Source organism: Pholcus phalangioides, unplaced genomic scaffold (genome assembly GCF_987345545.1).
Source record: "Pholcus phalangioides strain wild (caught in Gottingen) unplaced genomic scaffold, Ppha-v1.0 ptg000012l_1, whole genome shotgun sequence".
Taxonomy (NCBI): Eukaryota; Metazoa; Arthropoda; class Arachnida; order Araneae; family Pholcidae; genus Pholcus; species Pholcus phalangioides.
This window is the reverse complement of record NW_028301605.1, coordinates 5,582,726-5,594,122: the sequence shown is the minus strand read 5'-3', so window position 1 is coordinate 5,594,122 and position 11,397 is coordinate 5,582,726. Positions and strand designations below refer to the sequence as shown.

Genomic DNA, 11,397 nt, shown 5'->3' with positions numbered 1-11,397 from the left:
CCTTAACCCAATTGATGTACGTGATTCAACCGAAATAGGCCTGAGATAAATATTCTCAGTGGAAGTTACCACATAAGCAAATGCACAGTTTCTTATTTCAAATGTTTAAATGACTGAGCGAGTCAAGAGTGAATAAATAAACAGACAGCCTACTAATGAATACAATCGAAAAGGTAATTTTGGAAATAATTCAGTAGAATGGGCAGCACAGTGATTGTACAAACTGGCGCAATTTACAAAGTGGTGTCGTGAGAGCGTTTTCCCCCTACATAAGTAATTTTAGTTCCTTTTAATGAATCATAGAATTGAACACTTCTTTTTTTCCTTTCGTCTCTTTTAGCTGAGGCCTGCTTTTGCTTCTTATCTTCGGCGAAGTTCACATACCGACTTGTAGTTTTCACTTACAGCGACTGCTCATTATAAACATTTTCTCTTCTGTCTCGTCCCCACGTTTTGATGCAATTCTAGAAGTAACGCGTGATCACTATTGGCCAATCAGAAAATAGCATCTCTGTCACTTTGCTCTAAATCTAGAGGCATCACACACTTCTTGGCGGGAACTTTTCGGGTCGGCCGAATTGGTTTGAAATTCAATTTAAAAATGAAATAAAATGGAATATAAGAGTTTTCCTGCCACAGGGGTGCTCCCAAGGGCAGAGGATGATGGTGGGTGAGTGTTGGGCTTTTTTTGCATATTGAGGGCTTTTGGTGAGATTATCCTAGCTTTTATTATAATTTCTACTTGAGCGGCTTTTAATATGATCCTTTCCGCAATACGAATTTCCTTTTTTGTTTTGATTGTTTTCCTACACAGGTTGATTAGTCTTCATGTGAACGATTATTTCCACTTGGCTCCCACGCGCCCTCTAACGACAACCTTCAAAATTTGTTCACATGGAGGCTAATCAACCTGTATAACGACCGACGTCGCAGGTTAAGCAATTGAAATGATAGGTTTATATTTTGTTCGTATGAAGCTTAATAAATAATTAAAATTTAATTGGGGAACAACGTAATGCCGCTTCAGTTTCTAAATGTGTATTGTTTGTCTTATTTAAAATGAATGTTCGTGTCGCGATGGCACAACAGTGGCAAAGCGGGGGCACTCGGTTCTGCAGGGAAATGACGTCACGCGTGACGTCAGCTGATACCGTCTCCAACACTTAATGAGACGGACCCTTGGTCCTTCTAATCCCGTCCTTCCGAAATTTCATAAATGAATTGACAAATCTGCCAAAAAATTACACTCTTTCGCTAGAATTAGTAGTATTGTGTATTTGGGATCACGATCTCCGGTGTTTTCCACGATGGAATATTTTCATTAAATCAGAGTTTAACTATCAAGTTTGCCTGCGAACCACACATTGAGGAAACTCTAACGTGGAACATCATTAAAAGAATTGGAGAGTTTTTTCTATTTTATCTATAAATAAAATTTTCACACGTTATACGGGAAAAAGAGGCCCTAAATAACTCATCGTTAATGAATCATAACATTCGGAAATATTTCCTCAAAATAAAATAAAGATGATGTGGACTCATCGGACCTTAAACCGGAAGCAAATAAAAGCACGTGTTTTTGTGGATTTAATCTTATCCATGGAGTGAATACTAATAAGCAATGCACGGTACGAGAGCAAAAAAGAATGACCATGTAAGTCTGAGCTTCACACACCTATCATAAAAAAATAAACAAACAGAGCAAGCCTTTTGTTTTGTTTGTAGTCGTGTATCGAGTTACACGGTTATTTATTGCGGTGTTCTCAGTCAAGGGCAGTGGGCCGTGCCACGACCGAAGCAGCAGTTAGGCCGTGCTGATACTGCATTTCTCAGTTGAACCTCTTTATAGTTTGTCAATATTCCGACGTGTCACTTGGAAAAGCTTTTGTATAATCTCTCACAGTATCTCGCCTTGTATAATAGCCGTGGAAATGTGCATCTTGACAAATGCCACAGAATAATATGAAGCTCGAAGCTCAAGCTAAGCTTTCCTATGCGATTTGGTTGATGTAAGACGGGGGTAGTCAGTGCTTTGCCCTCGAAGCATTTTGCAGTGACCCGCCGACGAAAAAGCTTACATAGTTACGGAATTTATAGAAATGTTGAAAAAAAACAACAACAATGAAAAAAATACATTTGATTGCAAAATTCGTGAAAGAAGTGATTAAAAATTCACTTTTAGAAAAAAAATTTCTGAACTAATGACAGAAAAATAATTTAAATCAGACTAAATATGATTTCAGAATTAATAAGAGATAATTTCAGAATTAATTAGAGATAATTTCAGAATTAATAAGAGATAATTTCAGAATTAATTAGAGATAATTTCAGAATTAATAAGAGATAATTTCAGAACAAATAAGAGATAATTTCAGAATTATTGAGAAATGATTTCATAATCATTGAAAAAATAATTCCAGAATGAGTGAAAAATAATTATTTAGCAATTCAAAAAATTTGATAATTAATGTAAAAAATTTCCAGAATTATTGAAAGGAATATTTTCAGTATTAACAGTTTTTTCCCCATAATTAGTGAGAGAAATATTTTCAGAATGAACGGAAAATATTTTCAGAATTTTTGAAAGAGATATTTCCAGAATTTTTGAAGGCGACTTGATAAGGGGCCCTTGAAGTATTACGTCATCATCGATGGGGGGGGGGGGTTCCGATTTGCTGACTTATGATGACAGGGGGGGGGGGTTGGATAATGCTTACGTCATCAACCATCCTTTATAAAAATATGAGTTGGATTCAGAGGGGCAGAGCTGATGACGAAATTTTGTTGACAAGGGGGGTGAGGGGGTCAGCGTTTTGCTGACTTTTGCTGACGGGGGGGGGAAGGGGGGGTCACAAATGGCTAAAAATTTGCTTACGTAATACTTGAACGACCCCTAAGGACTTTATCAAGGCGACCTTATTCTAGTGGCTATACGTCGTTGTAGAGACTGTGCAATGACATCTGCCGTCGCCACTCCCACCAACTCTAATAATAATTAATCAAATAAATCTTTTTGTAGTTATATTATTGTACTTTTTGTAGTTCCAGAGTGACGTCGAAACCTGCATGCGTTTTTCGCGATTTTCACCCTCTCAACGTGGTTTGTGACACCATGTTCCATCGCAATTTTTGTTCCACTTGATGTCTGCTAACAACCCTCTGAGTTTGTCTGTCCATTAACAGAACACCCTGTATATGTTACCGCTAAAGCCCGAAAGTGGTCAATTCGCCACGGGGCCCAGCCACTTCGTAAATTGGCCGATTTCGTTAAATACTGACCCGGCCAATGCCCGAAATTTGGACATTGAACGGCCAGTTCGGTGACCGGTGATCCCTGGCCGAAGTCCAATAACAAAAGACAAGATTCGGGATCATCGTCAGGTTGATGTATTTTTTCGTAATAATTATATCCACTTTAGTTATAGCAACCCATCAAACCGCAGTCACGATGCGGTGATTACTTTTTTCTCTCCAAAATTTCACAGGAAAAACTATATGTTTATATAATTATTTTTATAGTTTTCCTCTCAAATCTCACTTCTCGTCAAATGAAGCTGATCTAATGCAGCTGCTATATACAGGGTGATTCAAAACTCAAAGTATAAACTTTTAGGGGGAGGTAAAAAACACAAAACAGAATCACATAGAAATGTATGATCGGAAACCCCAACCTGATCAGCTGGAAGATAAATGAAGATGCAGAAATGCCAAGCCAATAATGGGTGGAAAAACTCGAATTATTTGGCGAAACTTTACACGAGGACAGTACGTGTACACGCCAAGTTTCACAACAAGTGCTCAAAGTTTTTACCATCCGCAGTTATGAACAAAAGTTTTTTTTTTTTGTGATTTTTATTTATTTATTTTTTTTGCTTTTATACCTTCCCTAAAAGTTTGTACTTTGAGTTTTGAATCACCCTGTACATAGACATGTATCACACGTTGGCGATTAAAAAAATGTATTTGGCTCCTTTTGGGCCGACTTACATCAGCACATCGAACTTTCGCCAAGGATCTCCGGCAACTTCGCGAAATGGCCGGCCAAAGTCCGAATCAGTTCTGCTTCTGCATGTCGGACTTCGGCCTATTCTCAAAGTGGCCTGCCCCGTCGTGAATTGGCCGCACTTCGGGCTTTGGCAGTAACATATATAATAAGAGTTATATATAGATTAGCGTAATTTTTTGTTTCGTGTGCGTGATAAAAATTTAGACTTTAAAAAAAAATTATTTTAAACAATAAATTTATCCTATTCCATTAACGGCTGCATAATTTAAGTCTTTTACAATTGATAGAATGTCTTTTGCGGAATTACGTTACGTTATTAGTATTTTTACTGCTATTCTAATAGCAGTAAAAATACCGCTGTTTGGGAGCTGTATACGGGTAGTGATGTGATATTCGAAACACGATTGCAAAAAATTTTATTCATGAAATGCTTTGTGATTTTCACAGTGCATTTAGCCAGTAATGTTGCAGGTTACGAACCAAAATTTGAAGGATTTTTGGAAAAGTGTTTGTTTTCAGGATGTGATGTATATTTTTTTGTATGTCAGGCTGAATTTCTATTTTGGTTTATTTATCAGCCAATTATAATTTAATAATGTGAATTTTACTATTCTATACACATAATTTTGTCGTTTATGCCTCTGGTTTTCAAACACATGTACATAGTTTTTTGTATGTTTAATTTCGGTTTATGTTAAATTAGCCATAAATTGATTTTAATTAAGTCCTCTAACTACGTTTCTCACGAGACTATTTATTTCTGCTTCCCGAACATATAGCACTATATCATCAGCAAAAGATATCAATTTGCCATTTAGTTTCGATTTAGCATTGATGTAAATTAAAAACAATAATGGACCCAGAACAGATCCTTGTGGTATCTACGTCGTCTTTTTTTTACTGCTTGAAATATGCTCATCGAGATTTTTCCCGTTTAAAACATTTTTTTTCGGGACGTTTATTTTGGACGTTGTAATCGATATCCACTGTAATATCCAAGGAACTAAAATAGAATCTCATCAGCACCTCATTTAAATACTAAAACCCTAAAAAACTCTTCTTCTACGAAACTCGTAATGAAAGAGGTGACATTTTTCACCTCCTCAGAGCTAGGTCATCATCATCATCCCTTTTTTTTCCCCACCAATCACAAATAAATTCTAAAAACCAAACTCCGGATAGATACATACATATTAAAAATAATAATAATAATAATAACATAGAGGTTGGTGAGGGAGGAAGGGTAAAAAAAAAAAATTCCATCCACGAGGACCTTGCCTTCAGGGCAAACACACACACACATACACAGAGAATCTTCTCCAGCAAGCAACCAACCAACCTCCACCACCAACATCAGATCATTTTCGTTCGGGTAGGAATAGTAGTGTTATAACGGACGTCTGCCAGAATATCGATCGATCTCTTGCTGCTGGTGCTGTTTCGAAGAGCCCTGGGCCCCCACACTCCTCTACTACTACTACTCCCCCACTACACAGGGCTTTTATACTGACACACATGCATAGACACACACAAACCTTTTTCCGCCACAGTTCAGTCAGCCGCAGAGGCGCCCGCTACACCGTGCTGCGAGTGAAAGAACGACTGTGTGTGTGTGAATGTGAATAATCGTTCATGTGTTGAAGACATTTGCACACGTGTGGAATATATGTGGTAAATATATACCCCCCCCCCTCATAAAGAAGAGGCAACGGCAAGAATCATTTACAATCTGAAAAAACAAGCAAAAAAAGTGATTTTTATTTTGTCTATAAGTGGTCTCGGGTACAACCATTTCGAATGTGCGATGATAGCAGCATCCATGCCCTTTCGTTGAATACAAGTGGGCTGGGCCAATCGTCGTCAACTACGGATACAACAAGGTAAGTTTGATACAAATACTATATCCATTGACTACTATCTGTCCTACATTTCCTAATTGTGTCTAACAAAATGGTGGATGAGTGGTGGAGGTAGCGTTAGAATTGCCGTGTGAGAGGTTAAAAGTGAGGAAGAGATAACCCCGAACTGATCACCATGATGATGATGATGATGCTTTGTGCCAATAATCACCACTGTAAGTGCCCCGGGGCGGATGGAATTTGCATTTTTAAGCAATTAGTGTTTACAAATTGTGTAAGAGCTGGCGTGTGTGTGTGTGTGTGTGTGTGTTCTCGCCCTAAAGACTTACTCTTCCTTTCTTTTCTGTCTGTCTGTGCCGATGATCACGTGACTGTGAGATGAAAAACTTACATTAGCAAAATCATGTAGAGAGAGAGAGATGATGATGATAAATCAATGTCAATTCGATCGACTACTTCCTTATATCGTTACTGAATGATAAATATGCTTCCTCGCTTTCTCTTTCGCGGTACGTCACATGGCGGACATATATATCCGAATTATTAAATTCTAAAAAAATACATCATATACTATTTATTAAAACCATGAAGTTTTCACAATGAATAATGAAACAATCTTACTTTTTTAAAGATAATATTTCAGGCATCAAATAGCTTTGAAGCAATATGTTTTCCGGACAATACTCTAACGAAGAATAACAATAGGCTCTGAAGCAATATTTTTTACGAAAAAATCATCTTGGAGAATAGTAAGGCTAAGTTTAATTTTAAGAATGTGTGTGGTATTCTTAGGGATGTTTTTGTGGATACTTATCTTAGGGATACTTTGAACTAACTGTAATATTCAGGGCGATTCTAAACGATACATTGAATTGGTCTGAATACCGTATTTCAAATAAACGAAAGGAGATAAAGGGAGATCATTTTTAAATACGTGAGTAGTTAGTTATCTATGCAATCATAGTTATCTATGATGGAGAATGATTTCGTGTATTATAAACATTGAAATACATGCGTTCTGGTGATAATCAGAATAGAGAGAAAGAGAGGAGATATTTTTTGGTGATTTTTGGTAGTGTTTTTCCTTCTATAGCATTTCAAGAGAGAATGCTATAGAGTTCTTAATTATTCGATAATATTTCAAGAGCAAATGATTTTCAAAAAAAGTAATTCTGAAAGCGATAGTTTTCTGAGAAGATAATTCGAAAAACGATGGTTTTCTTTCACGATAATTCGAGTAGGAGTGATTATGGGATGATAATTTAAAAAGAATGAATTCGATTAAATTTCAGTGAGCAATAATACTCATGTAACAGCAATAGAACTTGAATAAGGAACTATTCAAATGACACTGACTTGGAAATGATAATTTTAATAATAAATATTCTACGATTCTGAAACGGATAATTCATGCAACAATCATTTTGGTAAAACTCCATGGAACTACAACCAAAGTAAGAAGATATCGAAATAATTTTGAAGCAATAACTCAAGTCACAATGAGTTAAAGAGAGACGATAGCTCTGTTACGGCAATTATAGTTATGTGGTTCTGAAACAAGAATTTTAGAAGCAATGAATTATGTAAACTTGAATGAGCTATAACTTCAGGTAACAGTGGTTTTTGAAGCAAGAACTCAAATTAAAATTATTTTAAAGCAATAATTGATGTAAAAATAATGTCAAATTAATGAAATTTATTTAATTTTAATTAATTGATTAAAAATTAATTCAAGTAATTTAAATTAGTTAATTAAAATAATTTGATTTCAAAGCAATAATTTTAAGCTAAGATGATTTTAAAACAATAATTCAAATAACAACGATTTCGAAGCATTAATTCATGTAACAATGATCCTGAGACGATGGATCAAGCAAAAGTGATTCTGGTTTATAATAAGCAATAAATTATGAACTTCAATGAGATGTAACTTAAGTAACAATGTTTGTAAAGCAATAATTCAGGTAATTCAATGAGCTTAGAGGTACTCATGTAGCAATGAGTCTCAGCTCAAATTTTAATGAGCTATAACTCAAGCAGCAATGATTTCGGAGCAATATTCAACTCGCAATGATTTTGAATTTCGAAGCATTAAATCAAATAACTCTGAGTTGGTAGATCTAAGTAGAAGTCATTTTCAAGACGATGATTTCAGAAACAATGAATTAGGTTGAGCTCCAGTAAGCTATATGACTAAAGTTAACATGCTTATGAAGCAATGCTTTGAGACAATAACTCACGAAACATTAGTTTTCGTGGGTTTTTAAAGTAACAATGATTCTGACCCGACTGATCAAATGCAATTGATTTAAAGCAAAATAAATCAACTAGCAATGATTATGGGATGATAGATGAAGGAAATGTGATTTCTGATTCAAGAAGTAATAAATACTTTTAAGTTTTCAATGAACAATAACTGATGCAACAACGAATTCTATCAAATTTAAATGAGCAATAATTCATTGAGTCATTTAATAAATAATGAATCAGTTCTGATCATTGATCGCACCACGGCCATTTTCTGCACACGAGGGCTAATTAGATCGGGACCTACAATTTATTGCCGATTCCGAACGGCAGGCTTGTTTTTCATACTCATCGAGAGGTTGGCGCGCTAACCCCACGTACACGCACATTCCCGCATGTACCGATTCGTTGGGGGGGTTACGCGGGGAGGTTGGGGGGGTGCATGTGTGGTGTAGCAGTAGTAGGTAGGGGCTCGGGGATCCATGATGTTCTTAAGTCAGCCACCTCGTTGGGCAATTTGCCTGTTGTGGCGTTGTATTTGTATTTGTATTAATGGGGGACTCCCTGCGGTAGCAATTTTTGCTGCGCTCAAGTCGCCGTTTTTTGTTGTACCCCTGTGTCAGGAAAGTATTCTGACAAGGACGAACTGGGTATCGAACTCGCGACATCTCTAAACATCCTTTGGTACTTTAGGCGAGCATCTTATCGACCGGGCTACCGCGCCCAATAACTCACTGAGGTTCAGTCTGAATAATGAATCAGACTGAACCTCAGTGAGCTATGGCTCAAGTAACAAAGATCTTGCAGTAACAATCCAAGCAGCAATAAATTTGAAGCTGTAATTCAAGCAACAATGATTTTAAAGAAACAATTCAAGCAGCGATGATTTTGAAGCAATAATTCAACGACAATTATTTTGAAGCGATATTTCAACCAACAACGATTTGGAAGCAAATATTATAAAAATATGATTTTAAAGCAATAATTCAACCAACAACGATTTTAAGGGCTAGGCGACTGATTATCTGCCAAAGTTTCGACTAGATACTCTTTCAGCTTCGGCAAGCATGCATTTTATCAACCCCCGTGTGGCTTTGAATACAGTACGTTATTAGAGTGAGAATTCAGCGGTTTTTCTTATCCAACTCCCGGGGCATCAAACCCGCGTGCACTCTTGGCTTGGGCAGTTCCTGTTCCTTGCATGGGCAAACTGGGCACGTGCTCACAACTTTTCAGCGTACCCCCAAACTAGCTTCCTTTTGCATTGTAGGCACGAGTCCCTCCCCACACTTCTGCCTGAAAGAACACTGTTTGCCCAGGACCCGATACAGGCCCTTTTTTGGGGGGGGGGGGGGGTTGTCAAAATCATAGACCTCGAAGGTCACCTACCTTGAGCAGAATTTTAAGCTATCGCTTTCTGAATAAGTCAAAATGTTTTACTCAATGTAATCAAAATATTTTTCTCAATGTATTCAAAGTATTTTTAATCCTTCTTGTGACCCGGTGCTGCAGCACCCTTCGCACCCGCTTAACTTCGGCCCTGGAGCTATCCTACGATAAAGGTTGGACACAATATGGATTATGTAAGGCATGAAGATGAAGAATGCTCTAGTTACGAAGGTACAAGGATATTCGTTGGCGAATGCTGTCAAATCTTTGGGTATATACCGCAATAGCTAAGAGCCTTACCGACAGGGAAGGGGGGGGGGAGGAAGAGAAGAGTAAACATTCACTATGTTTTTGCTAGAAAATTCATGGCTGATTTGTTTGTAAAACTACTGCTGTCATTTCTTGCAGAACTATTTCTGAGACATAATCTCTTCAAGTTTTTTTATTGATAGTTATCATTTATTAAAATGATTTAGTCGTTATTTGAGTTATTCCTCAAACTCAAATAACGACTAAATCATTCCTGCAAGCTCACTGCTGTCAACAACTCGATTCACTGTCTCATATTGTTATCAACACAAATGATAATGACTTCAAACAATGAATCAAATTAATTAAACGCTTGTTGAAACATCGCAAGAAAATGAAACAAAATTACATCATTTTATTTGCAATTATTTTCAAACCCTAATTCTCTAAGTAAGAGAATAGTTTTAAAAATCACCAAAGTAAATATACTTCATGTATGCGGTGACCATAGGTCCTGTATTTCTCGGAACCATCCCGGTTTTGTTTTGGTTGTTTTTCGCTGTTTGGACTTTATTCGCAAAAAATGTCCCGGTTTTTCACGTATTTCCAATGAAGCCAATTTGACTTTTTATTCTTCAAATCAACGATTGAAATTATCTTCCGAACTCAGAAATAGCATTACAAACAAGAATATTCATTTAACACATTTGTGTTGCCATGTTTTGTTTTTAATTCATTGCAAACAAGTGGAGCTTCATTTCCCGCGATTGACAACTTTTTTGTGATTTTTAGCCCGAGTTGGCTACTTTGTTTACTTTTGCCACCATTTTTAGCGATAATCAGCACTGCCCCGTATTTCGAAGACCAATTTCCCGTATTTTTCTCGAACAAATATGGTCAACCTATTCATGTAACATTGAGACATTAAGTTTTTAGATGAGTGTTTCTGAGGTCAACCATTAGGTGGCATATTGACAGTACACTACCGGATAATTAAGGCGACAACGTCCCCCCTGGCGGTGAATTCAGAAAGTATCCGAAGGCCTCTCTTGAAAAATTACTATTTCTTACGGTTTTTGGGAAATATTTCTTGCACGAATTTTCTCATCGGTGTTTAATGTAGTTGTAGCAAGATGTCAAAGAGGGTTTTGAAGAGGGTACAACTTTCGACAGTACGTATTAAACACGGAACACCACTACCTGATACGTACAGTGTTATGTAATTAATACATTATCTTTGATGGAATTAATAACAATTAAAAATATTTCAGATAGCGTAATTACGGTCGTTGTACAATCTTAGCGCAAAAAAAAAATCGGGTTTTACATGTGTCAAATGATTAATTACGCTAGTGTCACAGCTAAACAGCCTGTCGGTGACGCTTCACTTGAAATTTAGGGGCAGTTTTAGGTCCCTTGAATGTAATTCATCGTATCTATAATGAGGGTATTAATATATATATTATGGAATGAGTTTTATACGTCACATGAGTTACTGATGACACACCAAATAATTGATCTATCAATTTTTATTGGAGAAGATTATGTCTAAACGTCCATATTAACACTTCAAATGTTTAATTAACGTATAGCTCTCTAGTGTTATCAACAGTTTTTCCTCTATTTCATAATGTCTGATGGTTATTA

At 36.6% G+C, this 11,397-nt stretch overlaps 1 protein-coding gene across 1 annotated transcript in view; it reads left to right on the top strand.

Annotated features, from left to right (window-relative positions):
* The first annotated feature begins 5,418 nt into the window (after nucleotides 1–5,418).
* LOC149079215 (uncharacterized) overlaps nucleotides 5,419–11,397 on the top strand; it is an 82,213-nt gene continuing 76,234 nt past the window's right edge. Inside the window, exon 1 of the mRNA XM_089240110.1 lies at nucleotides 5,419–5,886. The gene's annotated coding sequence lies outside the window, so the exon portion shown is untranslated. The remainder of the gene's footprint in view (nucleotides 5,887–11,397) is intronic.